The sequence below is a fragment of the Macrobrachium nipponense genome, chromosome 27, assembly GCF_015104395.2.
Source record: "Macrobrachium nipponense isolate FS-2020 chromosome 27, ASM1510439v2, whole genome shotgun sequence".
NCBI classification, from domain to species: Eukaryota; Metazoa; Arthropoda; class Malacostraca; order Decapoda; family Palaemonidae; genus Macrobrachium; species Macrobrachium nipponense.
Window position 1 is genome coordinate 21717495 of NC_087216.1, and position 15096 is coordinate 21732590.

The window sequence follows — 15096 nt, forward strand, 5'->3', positions numbered from 1 at the left end:
CTGGATAAATTCAATGTATAGGTAGCAAAAATGGTAGGTTTGTAGTATAAATCATTCAAAATAACTACTTCAACGATGTAACAAATGATTTGATGTTATTAAACATTATTTGTGATTGATTATTTTTGCAAGTGACTTTAGCTGCTGCTTGATTTGTGTGAAAAACAAAACACACTAACTCATCATACAGTATTTGAGCCTAGAAATCATGATTGTAAGGGACATACTCACAGTTATTCTCACCATTTCTGTCATTAATTAAATCATCTATGCAATACAACTTGTTAAGTGGCTCATAAAAACTGTATATTACAAACAAACTCGTCTGCTTCAAGCATGATACAATCATCAGAATCTTTGTTACTTTGTTGTACTAAATGGAGGGAATTCCTGTTGCAATGCAAAATGTATCATGTTCTGGTTCAAATCAATTGACTTTTTATTTACTAACATTGGGAAAGGGTAAATTGATATCAAGTTATTAACCTCATTATTATTAAATGGTATAACTAAAACAATGTGATCAGAAACCATCTTAACTGTTATGAAACTATAATAAGTAAGGACATTCCGCACAAACTGGTTGAAGTGATGATCCAACATACACCTTTCTATAATGAGGTTTAGCTCACTAGGACTGATAAGGTATGGTGATAAAATGTTCTTTGTGGACATCATAATGGCATTCAGAAGTTCTTTAAAGTTTAATAGAAATTACTCTGTTTCAAACATTAACTGGTTCACAAGTTTAGACCTGTGTAATTCATTTATTTCTGTTGTCATATATTGCGCTACACTGTTAACAGTCCTTCAGTTTATTAATCAACATTTGTTTTTTGTTAGCCACACCAATTACCTTGTGCATTATGGTACCTCGTTCAGCTGCCCACATTTCTAACTTTTCTATTCTAGCTTTACCTTTATCTACATCAGTATCAGTGGCCACACTAAACAAAGTGTTTAATGCTGTACCTATAAATGGAAGGAGTGAACGCTTTCTAATTCTCTTAGGTAGAACCTGGCTGATATCATTTCTGAGTTTCATTAACAAAACTGTGTTGGTACCATTTTTGTTACTATCTATGACACTTTCAAGTTCATTAAGTAGTTCCCATAATTATTCCTGTTGCCGATCCACGGTTGTTATGTTAATCTTTACCACTGCAATATTGTGTATCATCTTTACCTGACCGTGATCCTGTAAGATTGCTCCCTTCCTGATTTGCAAGAGGGAGATGAGATATGACTCACCATGAGCCTAGTGAAATCCATTTCCTGCAAAAGTACATTCTAAGCGGTAAACCTTATACAACAATGTTATAGACCGTTGCACATGGTCCTATCTTTTCCTTAAATTGTATCTCGGAGTCATTAATGCTGATTAAGTATGGGAAGCACTTATGTTAACCCTCTTACGCCGATTGGACGTATTAAACGTCGAGTCAAAATGTCTCCCGTATGCCGATTGGACGTATCATACGTCGGCTCAAAAAAAGTTTTTTTTAAAAATTCGCGGAAAAATACTTATAGGCCTACCAGCCGAAAACTTTTGTATCACGCGCCTTGGGGGATCTGGGGAACGTTCACGGATCAAAGGCGTTGTTTTGTTTACAATCACTACGCAGGCGCGCAAGCGCGAATTTCTTTCTTATCGCACTAAAAAGTATCAGTGACACATCTCGGAAATTATTTCGTCACTTTGACATAATTATTGCACCATTTTAAATTATCCTTTACATGAAGTATTATATATGAAAATGTGCGCAATTTCATGCACAATACAACTAAAAAATACTCATGATTGTAGCTTTTATCAATTTTGAAATATTTTCATATAAATAACGATAAGTGCAAAAATTTCAACCTTCGGTCAACTTGACTCTACAGAAATGGTCGAGAAACGCAATTGTAAGCTAAAATTCTTATATTATAGTAATATTCAATCATTTGCCTTCATTTTGCAACAAATTGGACGTCTCTAGCACAATATTTCGATTTATGGTGAATTTATGAAAAAACTTTTTCCTTACGTTCGTGCGATAACTCTTCCGATAAATTTTTTCGTGCGATTGTCCTAATGTTTGCACCCTTTTAAATTTGCCGTTACATAAAGTTTTTATATAGTAAATGTGCGCAAATTTCATGCACAATACAACAAAAGACAACCCATGGTTGTAGCTTTTATCAGTTTTGAAATATTTCATATAAATAACGTTAAGTGCAAAAATTTCAACTTTCGGTCAGCTTTGACTCTACCGAAATGGTCGAAAAAAAAAACGCAATTGTAAGCTAAAACTCTTATATTCTAGTAATATTCAATCATTTACCTTCATTTTGCAACGACTTGGAAGTCTCTAGCACAATATTTTGATTTATGGTGAATTTATGAAAAAAAAAAAATACGTTCGCGCGGTAACTCTTCCGAAAAAATCAGAATTTTTTTTGTGCGATTGTCGAAATGTTTGCACCATTTAAAATTAGCAGTTTCATAAAGTTTTATATATGAAAATGTGCGCAATTTCATGTAGAATACAACTAAAAAATGATTGAAGGTTGTAGCTTTTCTCTTTTTTCGAAATATTTGCATATAAATCACGATAAATAGAAAAAAAACCACGTTCGGTCAAATTGACTCTACCGAAATAGTTGAAAAACGCAATTGTAAGCTAAACTCTTACGGCCTAGTAATATTCCGTCATGTTTCTTCATTTTGAAACAAATTTGAAGTCTCTAAAACAATATTGTGATTTATGGTGAATTTTTGAAAAATATATTTACCTTCACTCCGCGCGCCGATTCGCGGCCGCAAGTCTCCGAAATACGTACATGGCATTATCCTAATATTTGCTCCTTTTCATATTAGCCTTTTTATAGAGTTTCATATATCAAAATGTGCGCAAATTCATGAAGAATACAATAAAAAATAATTGAAGGTTGTAGCTTTTTCCATCTTCGAAATATGTGCATATGAAAAAATATATATATTAAAATTTCGACATTCGGTCAAATTTAACTCGTCCGAAATGGTCGAAATCTGCAATTCTAATCTAAAACTCTTACAGTATCGTAATATTCAATCATTTGTCTTAATTTTGAAACAAATTGGAAGTCTCTAGAAACTTATTTAGAATTACGGTGAATTTTTTGAAAAAAATATTTTTTTGCGTCCGCGCGTTACGAATTCGTACATCATTTTGTGATAATATTTTTCCGGTGTTACTTTTATTGTTTTACAATGTATTATATATCAAAATGATCGCAATTTAGTGTACAATACAACGCAAAAAAAGTAACTGGTTAGCTTTGACGTTTTCTGCACAGCGTGATTTGAATACAATTATGTATGAATTTTTTTTTTTCGCTACCATATATCGCATTATTTACATATGATAATGATATTATTTTTCATTTCTGATGGTTGCATTCTAAACTTCAGGCAATAACAAAAAAGGAGCCAAAAATGAACTCTTAATCTTCAAAAGTACGCGCGCTGTAATTTTTTGAAAAAATAATTTTTTCCACTTCCCGCGCTCACTCCAAACCAGGCCCGGCATACGGGAGACGTTTTGATTTTTAGGGCTCCGGCTTAAGAGGGTTAATGTTTTCTTCACTACTTGACTCCTTTAAATCTTTAAATTTATTTAACTTCAATCTTTCTATTACTCTATTTAGACCTTGGAATTTAGGACTCGCTTTAACATTAGGTCCTTCAATTCTATGGTAAGCACATATACCCGTTGCCCTATTTTTAAATCTGGAACTGTTGATTTCTGATTGTAATACTTACTAGTCTTTTGATGTAACTCCTTTAATCGAGCCCTTGTATATTTAATTGTCTCGGAAGTCCTTCTCGTCTTCCATGCAACATAGTCTTCGTAATTATAAGTATGTCTGGGTGGAGCTGCATCGTTTAAAAGGTTATTTGGCATTCTTTTCTGATAGCAATATAACAAAAAGTGTGGGGTTTCTCCAACAGATTCATTTACAGTGTTGTTAATGGTAAACTGTGCTTCTTCAAGCAAGAGTCAAGTCCCAATCTTCAGTCTGTGGAGTCACCAAAGTTTTCAGTACATCCTTTATCTTACGATTTGTTTTCTCAACTGCTCCATTAGAGCTTGGTTTATAAGCTGTAATCTGACACTTTTTAATTTCCTAAAACTCACACAATTTCTTTAAAATGTCACTAGTATATCCGCGTGCATTATTGGATAATAGTGTTTGAGGACATAAATGTCTAGTAATTATTCTAGATTTCAGAGCTTCTGCTAAAGTGGTTGCTTCTCTATTTCTTACTGGAAATATCTCAACATATCTAGTCAAATAATCTAAGAAAACTAATATCTGACGGTTACCTCTAGTCGTGTTTGGAAATGGACCTACAAAATCCATTGAAACTACAGGCAGTCCCCGGGTTACGACGGGGGTTCCGTTCTTGAGACGCGTCGTAAGCCAAAAATCGTCGTAAGCCGGAACATCGTCAAAAATCCTGATAAAACCTTACTTTTTAATGCTTTGGGTGCATTCAAAACTATGTAACTGCTTTCTTATTGCATTTTTCATCAAAAAAACACTTTAAATATTGATTATTTTGCATTTTTGGTGTCATATTTCATCTGCCAGATCAGCTTTTGTAGGCGTCGTAACTCTGGAGCATGCGTCGTAACCCTGGAACATGCGTCATAACCCTGGAAATAATTTCTGATGAATATAATTGAAAAGCGTCGTAACCTCGGAACGTCGTAAGCTGAGACCATCGTAACCTGGGGACTGCCTGTATTTGAAATGGAGTTAATTCTGATGGATATTCCTCAAGAGGGGCCTTTACATTTACGTTACCCATGTGTACGTTACAGATATGACAATTCTCAACAAATCTCTTAGCATCTCCATTTAAATTGGGCCAAAAATAGTTTCTAGTGACCGTTCTACAGGTTTTCTTTATTCCAGGATGTCCTGACAACTTGTAAGAGTGTGTTAGTTCTAAAACTTCTTGGGTTAGTGTGTTAGGTACATACAAACGTGAACAAGCATTTGGTTCTTCTGATGTTTTATGTAGAATTCCATTGATTAACTGAAATTCAGACTGATCATCGTCATTTTGCATTAAGTTACCCATTATTTTTCTAATGTTAGCATCCCTTTGTTGTTCGATATGAACTCTTTCCAAATATAGATCTATGATCTGACAACTAAAGCAGAAGGTATTAGTTGTGATTTGTTTTTCAGTCTCTTCTTGCGATCTTGACAATGGATTTGCTATAGTGTTATAGCTACCTGGGATATATCTAAACTCTGGGACAAATTCTAAGACACTTATAAACAATCTGTTAAATTTCATATTATTTGTGAAAGCTCTTTTCTTAAATAGATCACAAATAGGTTTGTGATCTGTAAGCACATTGACTTTATGTCCTAGCAAAATATGCCTAAACTTTCGTCATCCCCAACATAGAGCTAAGCACTCCCGCTCGGTAGTGCTATAATTTCTTTCTGCAGCATTCAAAACTCTACTTGCATAATATACTGTTCTCATTCTTGTTTTCCCCTTTTGCATTAATACTGCACCTACACCTGTACTGGAAGCATCGCATGGCCTACGTCATTAACATTCTTTTGAAAAATCTGAGTAAACTAAAATTGGATTTCTTGTCATCATTTCTTTGAGTGTTTGGAAAGCCCTTTCATGTTCTGCTTTCCATTCATAAGATACATTGTTCTTAGATAAATCTGTTAAAGGTTTGGCTATAGTGGCAAATCCCTTAATAAATCTTCTGAAGGCTTTCAAGTTACTAGGAGCTGGATATGCTACAATTGCCTTTATTTTAACTTCCTGCATATGCAGTCCATTTTCACTGATGACATGTCCTAAATACTCTAATGATCTCATCATGAATTGAAATTTTTAATTTTTATCTTTAATCCTGCGCTCCTCAGTCTTTCTAACACTTTCTAATATCTTAAAGTGACTATCCAAGTCCTTACTAGAAATGACTACATCATCTAGATACACTGAAACATCCTCTATATTCCCAAAGATTTGGAGCATCAACCGAGTTAAGGTTAATGGGGCTGATGTAAGACCAAAGGGCATGACTTCAAACTGTAAATGTTCCTTATGAGTACTAAAATCTGTCAAAGGCTTGGACTTTTCATCTAAGGGTACCTGCCAATATCCACTGAGCACGTCTAATGATGTAAATATTTTTGCTCCACCTAATTGAGCTAACATATCATTTATGACAGGCATTGGCATTCTATCTGGGCTGGTTTGTGAATTTAATTTCCAATAATCTATTACCATTCTCCAACTGCCATCTTTCTTTGGAACTAACAAGAGAGGTGAGTTATATGGTGATTTAGAAGGGATGACGACTACATCATTCTTCATTTCGTCAATTAACTGATCTACAATCGGTCTTTGACTTATTGGCAACTTATAGTTAGGTATATAGAATGGCTTAGTTCCATCTTGCATTAAAATCTTATGCTGCAAAGTATCTGTTCTTCCTAATTTATCTCCTTCTAAAGCAATGACATTTCTATACCTCTCCAATATTTGTAGTAATTTATTTCTATTCTGAGGAAAGTCTATTTTATTTACTTCTTTATCTAAAACTTAACTTTGTTCTGTGCACGAGAAGAATGCTTTTTCCCCTAGTGTTAGTAAAGGATTATTCACTAGAATTCCTGTACAAAACTCTATACCAGTCCTTAGTAATAGTCTTTTGTCTGAGTAATTCTGGACGTACGTCTCGCAATTAGTACCATTCATGTGAACTAGGGAATTGTCCATCCTAACAAAGTTAGGTAAGTCTTCATTAGTTAGCATTACATTTGTTTCATGCAAGTCCTCGTCTGTTTTAGCTCTAAGACAAACCTTGGTTAGGCATTGCTGGTACAAAACTACTTCTCTGTTAAGCATAAATCTGACAGTATGGTCATCTGCAGTACTAATTAATTATATTTCTTCCTCATCTGAACTTTCATCCAATAGTATTGTTGAATTTAATTCAGTCTTATTTATTTTTCCCAATAACAGGACCTCATTGATATATTTTTCTTCCTACCTTCATCCATTATGAGATATGTCCAATCAATTTCTGATTCATCCTCATCTATTATTGAATGCTCATAATAAATCTGTGATTCATCTTCATCAATTCGTTCACACGCAATAATTAGTTCAGAGCTCTGAGTATCAAGGCTTGCATTATTAAAGTTGTTTATTTGTGCACAATCTATCATAGGATTATTCCTGACTAATGACATTTCTTCAAAAATTGTATCTCTACTATTTATTTCACTATTATCCATTAATTGATCAGATTTATGCAAGACTTTTCTTCTTCTAGCTGAAAACACATTTTCTCTATTTCTGCGTTGCGAATTGATTTTATTTTCTCCACAATCTAACATTATTCTACATCTCCTCATAACTTTAGATGAAAACAGAGCTTGTCTAAAATCTCCATGCCCAGTGTGACATTACCCAAAGCGTTAATCTGTTTTCCTGCTATTCCTCTTATAATTCTACCAGGACCTTGTATTTCTGAATCTGCAAAGCCTTAATGTTTTATTAATGTTTGTTTATCTATAATATTTACTGTACTGCCTGTATCTAAATATATTGAGCATTGTTTACCATTAATTCTTGTTTGGATGATAGGTAAATCTTCCTGGCATATTTCACTATCCTTTACTGAAAATACTATCTCCCTATTTCCTTCCAAAGGCAACTTGAATGTATCTTCCTTATCTACAGTGATTATTTCATTCTCATTCTTAATTGGTAAGGAGGCTTTCTTTTGTACTACCCCTTTCTGTAATTGTCACTGCATCTGATTATTATTTTGGGGTGTACTTATTTGAGCATTATTGTTTGTATGATTATTATTAAACCAACATTTCTGTGTTAAGTGACCTGTTCTATTACAATTGGAACAATATCCTGGTCGCCTACAATGTTGAGTTGCATGGTTGGAATAACCACAATTGGCACAATTTTGTTCCTGTCTATTATTTTGTTTTATTATCTCCTGGACTCTGACTATGGGTTGGCCCGTTTGAACTTTGAGTCTGATGACCATTGTTTGGATTTCCCCTGGGCTGTTGAGGCCTATATTTACTATTTCTGTTTGCTTGGAAAAATCTACCATTGCTGTGCTTATGATTATTCCTAGGATCTTGTTTCCCTTGTTGTCTATGGTTGAAATTTCTAGATCTGTCTGGAACATTATCTGTCCTTATTTGAAAATTATTCCTATTTCTACCTGTGTTTCCATTATTTACAAAACCTGTAAGTTCCTTTGTTAGATTCAGTTTTCTTTTTCGCAATTCCCTTTGCATGAACTTTAAAGCTACGAGACTATCACTCTTGGAATTAGGTTCTTGTTTCTTAAAAACTTTTATCTTCCTCCCCGATAGCTTCATATACTGTACCATAGGCAATGTAGTTTAATACCTGTCTTAAACTCACTAAATGTGCTACATCATCAGTAAAATTATTGAGATTGCCAATATTTACTCCTGTTCTCTTTAAATCATTAGTTAAGTTATGGATGGCATCTTCTACATCAGTATGGAGGTTTGCTATAATATTACCATCATACTTCTGGTGTAAAAACTTACTGAGGTTGTACCATCGATGTGGCTGAGTGATAGGCTCCCAAATGTCTAAACAAGCTTTCTTAAATTCTGTAAAAGTTTTGACTTCCTTGAACCTGAATGAATTTAGGGTCCGATGAGCATCTCCCTTCTCTGAACTACATAGAGTAAAGCTTCATCTATTTTCTTGTGCTCATCGGTAATTCCACCAGATGAAATTCCGCTTTCGGTGTCAACTATCCACTGAGACAACGAGTATGATTCTAATTTATTTTCTTCTCCTGGATGACCCTTTTCTACATTACCGCAAAAGCGTATAGCCTGTGTTATTACACCAGCCTGTGCCATTCTAGAATACCTAGGTACTAATAATTGGTTAGTACTGTTATTATGGCTAGAAACAATCGCACTAGTCGTGTTTATATTCACTACTGTCGAAAGTGGTACTCTGTGTGGACTCTCACTACGTGATCGTCGTGGGGGAAAATTTGTGTGACTACTTATGTCGGGGTCACACATTCACGTATCACGATGGCGTATGCCCACGTATGTGGATCGTGGGCATCGTCGCAGTGAAATTACCTTGAACAGCTGGTAAACAGGATACGGGCTAACGAACATAAAGCCACCACCGTAAATTGCGCCGCAAATGTACGCACAAAGAAAGCAAGGTTGGACGTCTACCTGGAACTTCCGCCGATAGTGTAATGTTCTATGTACGTCACCTTCACGTTGGGACCACGCCCACTGTTGTGGGGCTGTAGGGTACAAAATGGCCGGCCTGTAAACAGAGCAGACTGTAAAGTGATGGAACATGTATGAGAAAATGTAAAAATATTGCATTATGAAAACCCAGGTTGTAAATTCACTTTGGTAGAATTCTGCATGTACTGTAAAATATTGTATATTTTTAACAAATAAGAAAAATTTAAGTCAGACATTATAATATACTTACCATTGGCAATCCCAACATCTTGGGCTTCTTCTGACGGACGATGTGTGGCTTGAGGAAGTAGAATATGTTCAATATCCACTTCTCCCTGTCCGTCAGTCGTCCTCAGTGTCGCTGTCATCACTCTGTATCTCATCCAACTCCGACTCCTGTAGGTGGAAGATGACATTTCCTCGACCTGAGTGTCTGCAGGAGTAGCTGTAGGAGTCTTCTCCGGGCAGAAAGAAGGTCCTGCAAGATGTGACGTTGATGGTCCCTTCCTTTGGTAGTTTTAGGAGGTTTGGTATCTTGAAGGGCGTTGTGGAAAGTACTTGGAGGAAACTGCTGGTCTCGGGAGACGGAAACAACAGCTGACCTGAGGGTTGTTGTTGCTGTTGTATTGAGCGCCAACCTGACCTTTTATACCATGCTGCAGCGTTGCCATGTTGTACAGGGTTGTAAATGTGCGAATCGGTTTCCCCGTAGGCTACAGTGCAATTAGGAGCCCCACGTCCTTCACGGCGGAAAGAAAATAACGATGGCGAACAATGCAAGTGACCCTAGCACTTACCCTGCGGTAGTCACCATGGGTCCCACGTGCAATGCCTGGAGCTACGTCAGGTGACATTTGGCGTGACCACCCACGACTTATTTTGAACATTTCAAAACTGGAGCGGGCTACGGCGCCCTAGTGTGCGGAGCTTAGAGCCCGGACGACCCGTCACCGTACGTCTACGATTTTACGTATGTTTTACGTTACATTTACGGTTTACTGACGTAAGCTGTTGCCAAATACCAATTTCCCGCTCATGCGTGAGCGTGCGTGGCATTGATACGTGAAATGTGTGACCTTAGCATATGTCTTGATAGTCGGTCAGGGGTTGAGCGTAGACTATAATGGTCCGAGTTTGGAGTTCTGCTACGTTGCAACCTGGCTATAATTTCATTAAAATTTCTATTCATTTCATACTACAGCAGGACTAAGATACAATTTAAAAAATATATTCATTGTTGTACTTACATTATCTTCACGTTGGCAGAAGTCTTATCGTACTATGTAGTCCCTATCTTGCCTATATAATTTTCTTATATGATTACATCTAACGTTTTCTTCCTTCAATCTGGAAAAACATTAACATTAGTACATGCGGTTCTTCTTTATTCACACCATTGCACTTCGCGAATCATAAACTGAAATAAAATAGCTTTATAGTTGTAGATCACACAACTACAAAGGAAGAAAAGAAATTATTTTCTTTTACAAAATTACGGCAAAAAAATATCAAAAGATGATTATGATAAAACTACAAAAGCATTACTATTATCATTAAGCAGTGCAGTGTGAGAAAATTCTATTTTAATTTATCATCAGACGTTAATCTATTAGGATACTTCAAACTTACTCTTCTTTCTTTGGTTTCTGGTTGCGTCGAACACTTCCGTGCTGCTGCCTTGTAATTTTTCGCTGCCGTCACCACCGTTCTCTTTCGTGATGCTGTTGTTGCTGTTGGTGAATTGGGCGCTATCTCTACCGTAATGATGGTTAGCGCTCTTATGTGATTGAAGAATTCAGTCAATGGTTTGTTATGAAGCTCTGCTGTGCTGAATTTGAAGTTCCTGTTTTTCCGCTAATATGAACAGTCAAGTTGGCTTGGGGATTGAGGAATTCTGCAATGACTACACAATTACAGACGTCCACTAATCTTCGTAGCTTCTCACTGCATTTCGCCACTGGGAGAAGTAGGTCACTTCCGCTTGATGAATTTTCATTCACCCTCTTCTCTGTTATGAAGTTGTTGAGTCTAGGCGGGTGCCCAGTCTAGGAGATATAGTTCATTACACTTCGACGAATTTCCCTTTTCTTCGTCCTTCGAGTTATTGAACTCGGTGATTCTTTTCTTCAATTGTAGAATGTTTGTGCCTTCGAAATTTTGTTGTTTGTTGGTTCCGTTGTTATAGCGCTAATCACTATGCTCTCCGCTTTAAAGCGATAAGTCAATTAATATGTCTGTTGGAAGGTACATATTATATTTTCTCCGCCTTTTACATCTCCACTGTGTCGGTGTGTGTATGTGTGTTTAGTCACTTTACGTGTTGGTCTTTTGCACTTAGAATCCCATATTAGCTACCACCATTTTTATGTTACAAAGTTCTTCGTTCCCTTTTATTTTTGGTTATTATTTGTTATATGTTATATGGTGGTACTCTTTATCTACACAGCGTTGAGTTTCTATCTCTATTAAGAACTTATCATATAATATATTTCTAATACTTCTCTATTCTTCTGGACTACTGTTTCTGCATACTGGCCAATTCTCGATCTTCTTGGTTGGTCTCTCAGGAAGCAAATCACGTAGAGAAAATGTGTGAGTTCGGTTTCCTTTAGAATTCTGGCCAAGTTAAACACTTTTTTTTTCTTAATTATTATTGTAAAACACACAATCTCACTTTCCTATCACACGTCTTAAAGACACAAGATAAACGGAGTTTAAACCGCACAAGTTATGCATCCAGAAGTGAGTAGTTAACTGATTCTTTCCATCGTTCCAACTGAACTATCGACCAATTTTTTTATTTCTGGCCCGCCTCTTCTTCTTCTGGATTCCTTTTAAGACCACCCTAATTCTTCATAATTGGGTAAACTTTAACGCCTACCACTTCCGGCAATGACATCTAACAAATCATGGTGTATGCTGTGAGCAGTCGTAAGCTACTTCCACCCACTTGTTATTCATTGCTCCTGGGTCAAAATTTACGTCTAACAGTTTGCATCATCGATTTTTGTTATGTCTCACTCAGTCCCTTTTCTGCGTTTTACGAGTGTCGTATCGCAAACAACCTGGTTTGCGTTTCTCTTCTACTTCTCTTTCGCCATTATCTACTAAAAACTCTACTACTATGAGATTCAGGGCCTCTGTAACACGGTTTTTTCGCAATAACTTTTTATCTATGCATTTCATAAATATAACGCTTATTCAGAATACATATTATGTCTACACATAAATTTTGACTGTATTCTGCATTACGTAGGTTGAATAAATTTGGTACTTATAATGTAAAAGTGACCTTTTTTGAAGACGGGCCAACTTACTCAGAGAAAAGGTTTCGAACGCACTCGTTACGTAACTTATGACAGCATTTCTTCCCTCTTTCTCGATGGATGATTGGCTATACGTAACAAAGGCTAGACCTCTGGCAACAATGTCATACAAATTTAAATACAAGCAAAGCAGTACACCTTTATGAACTCTGGAACCTCTCCACTGATAATTGTCATATTGAACAAACCAACAAAATATGTTAATAAATACAAAAACACTTCGATTATTAGTCTAACTCCCAAAATAGGTTTCCTAAGAAATTAGAGTCTACTTTATAGGTCACAATCAGATTGACAAGATGTAGGGAATAGTTGGTAATTTTCAAAAAGATAGTAGACAAGCTTGATCTGATAACTGCTATATCCAATGTCAAGCAACTTTTATTTATTGGCTATCTACCTATTTACTGAAAAAAATCGCCGGTACCGTATATTGGCTTAAACCTTCACCAATAATTATCGTCAGACTAATGACTTCATGAGGCTCCACCCACTTTCGCCTCGTTATAATTCAGGATAACACTAAAGCCTACCATGGGCATTGTTGGATTAGAAATTTAACATCTGTCATAAAAACAAATTTCTCTCCGAGTAGTTGTAAGAAGTGCTAAATGATCCTCAAGGATCCCAGCAGTTGGCCTAAACGTTTAATTCATGTATATTACTGCTATACTGTTGCGGCACTACTGCTACAGTAGTATTACTACGCTAGCACTGATACCCCACCCACAACTATGTATCGTTCCGCCATTCATAAAGTCTTTGGGTTTCAGAGCCAATGGAGTTTCTGTCTGGTGGATGGGCGGGGCAACATTTCGTCAAAAGGTTTGTTTACCTTGCTTACGTAATGAATGTTTTTCGACTCTTGGCTCGTAATCATTGGCCATGGCGTCGGCTAGATCGTTTTTACTCTATAAAAATTAAAACTATCGGGTTTAGGCTATTGATAATGCTGAGAAAATTTGTGTGTGGTTGTAAAATATACATAGGTCAACTTTCAGCTACATCCGATGCTTTGACAAGGAGCAAAGTCCAAAAAACCGTGTTACAGAGACCCTGAATCTCATAGTAGTAGAATTTCCTAGCTAAGATATTTATTACATAACTAATCTTACCACCAGACTTCTGCTCAACATATATACTTTGTGTGTATATATATATATATATATATATATATATATATATATATATATATATTATATATATATATATATATATATATATATATATATATATATATATATATATAGATATATAAGATCTATATAATTATATATATATATATATAATATATATAAGATATATATATATAGTATAATATTATATATATATTATTAATTATATATATATATAAGATAGTATATATACATAATATATATCATATTAGTATCTCCTATATATATATCATATATATATATATACATAATATATGATACATAATATATATATAACATATATATAGTGCATATATATACATATGCTTAAAAAAATCACAGTAGATGCACGTGACTTCATAATAAGCGAATACCACGGGAAATGATAGTCCGAAATCCCAAAGAGGCGCCTTCGCGGATGTCTTTATTCAGACATCGTCAAGGAGCTACTGACGATGTCTGAATAAGACGAAAGCGCTTGGATTTCTGAGTATCATTTTCCGTGGTATTCGCTTACATATACATATATATATACATATATATATACATACATTGTATATATATATATATATATATATATATATATGTATGTATGTATGTCTGTATGTATATATATATATATATATATATATATATCTATATATATATATATATATATTTATGACCCCGACCTGGGTCGCGTGGGTCTCTTAAGTTACTCTGGGTCATGCCAGAAATCAAACGCTCAGTGATTAATTTAACCACCGGTCTTATATTCTAATGAATTTACACAAGGGCCCGAGTGAAATTGTACTTAATATCTATAGTACCGGCGAGGTTGAGACCGAGCGAGGAAAACCGGCAAAGGAAAACGGCAAAGGAAAACCGGCAAAGGAAAACCGGCAAAGGGCGACGAGGGGGAAGTAGTACGTCTTCCCCATCTCTCGACCGACGGCTAACTGCCTTCGAAAAGGGCCATCTTGGCATTCCCTCTCTTTCCTTCAATACCCCACAAACACACCCCCCCCCCCGATATTTTCCCTTTAGGATCTGATTGGCTCTGCCACTTCTCCTTAGGTCTATTGACCAATGGGTGTCAATGTAGGTGACGCTACAAACAACGAACTATTGGGGGGAGGATGCTTGTGTGAGAGGTGACGCTTTCCTCAACCTGAGAGAGAATGACTGTTGACATTTTATGGAGTCATGTGAGATGTTAAGAGAATCTTGGGGAGTTCTTTATAAGCCCTCTAGAATGGTTTATCACTCCCTCCCCAAGTTCCTTTGCGTCCTCGCAAAGCTGCAGTCTCTGCCTTGTCCCACCTCGA